Source organism: Microtus ochrogaster, chromosome 2 (genome assembly GCF_000317375.1).
Source record: "Microtus ochrogaster isolate Prairie Vole_2 chromosome 2, MicOch1.0, whole genome shotgun sequence".
Lineage (NCBI taxonomy): Eukaryota > Metazoa > Chordata > Mammalia > Rodentia > Cricetidae > Microtus > Microtus ochrogaster.
The window spans coordinates 49,431,840-49,434,977 of record NC_022010.1 but is presented as its reverse complement, the minus strand read 5'-3'; positions in this window follow the sequence as shown (position 1 = coordinate 49,434,977).

Here is a 3,138-nt window from a genome sequence, read left to right as displayed (position 1 = left end):
TGCTTGCTAGGAAGGGGAGGGAAAAGGTTTTCATTTGCTGTTGGTGGAGCTGCAGCCACTGTGGAAATCATCAAGGAGGTGTCTGAAAAGGAAACAAAAACACTGATCTATGCTCTAGCTGCAACAGTTCCAGACAGGTCTACACAAAGATGTTTGCACATCCATGTTTACTGCTGTTCCATTCACAAAAGCAAGGGAACTGAGTCAGTCTACAGATGAATGGATCATAAAATGCAGTTCATATACAATGGAATTTTATTAAGCTGCAAAGAAAAACAATATAATGGATGGAACTGGAAAATATTGTATTAGTGAGGTACCAGGTTTGAACAGAGAAATGCCACATGTTCCATCTCATGTGCACATCAATTTTTTTATATATGTGTATGTGATGTATGTATATATGGGTGTGGCATATGGATGCCAGGGGAGAAGTGTGGAGGTCGTATAACAACCTTGGGTATTGGTTTTTGCTTTCTATCTTGTCTGAAACAGGGTTTCTAATGTTGACTGCTGCTTTTTTTTTCTTTTTGAGACAGGGTTTTTCTGTGTTATAGTCTTAGCTGTCCTGGAACTAGCTCTGTAGACCAGGCTGGCCTCAAACTTACAGAGATCTGCCTGCCTCTGCCTCCCACATGCTGGGATTAAAGGTGTGCACCATCACGGCCCAGCTGTTGGCTGCTTCTTATGCCAGGTTATGAGCTGCTATAATGAGCATCTGGGGAGTCCCTCTCTCTGCCACCACCCCATCTTATCATAGGCTTGATAGGATTACAGATGTGCACTCCCATGTCCAGCTTTGCATAGGTTCTGGAGAGCGTTTGTCAGGAGCCGTTTCCCCCCAAAATATTACAGGAACCATCGCCCTGGGGAGTCTGCAGAGAACCCCACACCCCCAATTGTATTGAGAACTGTTTTATTGACATAGCCTACCCCACACCCAATTATCTGTTAATAGAGAGCTATCTGTTAGCGGAACCGCCCCACATGGAATCTTGACCTGAGGTATCGTAACCTCCTGGCCTACGTGACCTAGGTGGACCACGCGGCAAGAGCCCAGGCTCCTGCCCCCCCCCCCCAATTCCTCATCCTATATAAGCTGTAACCATACTCTAATAAACGAAGGCTTTGACAAGAACCCGGCTTGGCCTTCTTCCTGTCTCCCACCCATATCTTCCAGATAGCGCCTCTCCTGGACGCTGGAATTACTGACCCTGCCAGGCAGGTTACAATCCCTAGACTGAGTAACCCGCCAAAGCGGTTTACAAGCATTAATTCCTGTTTCACCTTGTACAGCAAGCACTTTAGCCACTGAGCCTCCCCCCAGCTGGGCATCTTAATTTTTAAACATGTGTATTTGTGTAGGAATGAATACGGCTAGACTACATATTTCATTGACTTCACAACCAGGCCGGGAATGTAGCTTAGAGACAGAGCATTTATCATGAGTGAGAACCAGAATGAGACTCCCCAGCACTGAAAAAGAAACAAAAACTGCAAGGGGTGGGCACACACGCCTGTAATCTCAACCCTTGAGAAGTGGAGGCAGGAAGCTCAAGAGTTCAAAGTCATCCTCAGCTTCATCCTCAGCGGGGTTACAGAAGACCTGTTGGGGACTGTGGACCCAGACTCTGTATTTCCTGTAAACATCCTGTTGTGCTTGCAGCTGCTCTGAGAAAAGCAACTTGTTTTCCCGTGTTTGCAGCTACTCTGAGCATGAGACCCTCAGGAGTTCCTAATGGCAAGGGAGTGATGGGTTTGGCTGGGGGCGTGGCTGTCAGTTAAGGATCCATATATAAGCGGTTCTGGTACACAATAAAGGAGGCATTCTTGTTTCAAGGATGACCTGCATCTCTTTCTGGGTGTCTTTGTGTGTTTAAATCTCCAGGCCCTTTCCCAGCTCATGAATGGTCCTGTAGTGCAGGCTCCACCCTACAGGCGTAGTACCGTAGTACACATAGTAGTGTGGACAGTGCAAAGACCCAGTGTTAAAAAAAGAAATCTGCGAACAACTTGTTAGATAGCCCCATGATTCCCATTTTACAGAAGAAACTTACGAACTGACGCCAAATAGCTTGTTGAAAACTTCCTATCTATGCTAAGCCAGAGCTGAAACAGGTTTGTCAGAAAGTGTCCTAGCAATAAAACAAAATAGAAACTGTCCTTTGGTTTCCTTTTTCTTTCTTCCTGTTACTTATGTCCCTCCCCAATCCTTTTTGCTGAAGGGAAGCCCTCCCTTAGGCTTCATTGATGAGCTGTAAGTGGTCAGGGTCTCTTGTCATGTTCCTGCTTGTACATATCAAGTCAAGACCACCCATACAAACCAAACTAAAACAAAACAAAAACAAGCAAGCAAGCAAAAACCGGCTCCGTAACCACTCAACACCACACCCCCACTACAAACATCACTTCCATATCCCGTGGAAGGAATGACAATGAGGACTGTAGCAATATAATAGGAAATGTGAAAGGTAGGAACAATGCCTTGAAAATTATTAAGTTGGTTTTCCTGAGGAAGGGGACTGCGATGTCAGGGGACTAGGAGAGTTTAGTTTGGCCCTCCTCCCAACCTTTTCTTTATGTCTCATCCTTTTTATGTCATAGTCTCTGCAAATAGCCCTCTGCTCTCCTCATGAACTGTTTCCATCTGAAAGGACTCAGCATGGCTTGCCTATCCGTCTAGGTCTCTCATCCGCGACACACTTCCCTGCCTGGGATCCCTGCCTGGGATCCACTGCCCCTCGTGGCCCCCGGGCCACTGGGGGACCTGCGGCGTTTTATTTTTACCATAACAGTTATTAACAAGGAACATTTTTTTTTTTTTAGAAAAAATCATACTTGCCCAGGTTGCACTGGCCTTTTCTCTTTTTAAAGAGATTGATTTTTATTATTGTCAAGCACAAATGAGTCTGTGTACAAGTATGTGCCCTTGAGTGTGGGTGTCCTCTGGGGTCAGAGGCCAGATGCTGGATCTCCTAGAAACTGGGGAATTACAGGCAACTATGACTCATGGGACATTGGTGTTGAAAATTAAACTCAGAGCCGGGCGATGGTGGCGCACGCCTTTAATCCCAGCACTCGGGAGGCAGAGGCAGGCGGATCTCTGTGAGTTCGAGACCAGCCTGGTCTACAGAGCTA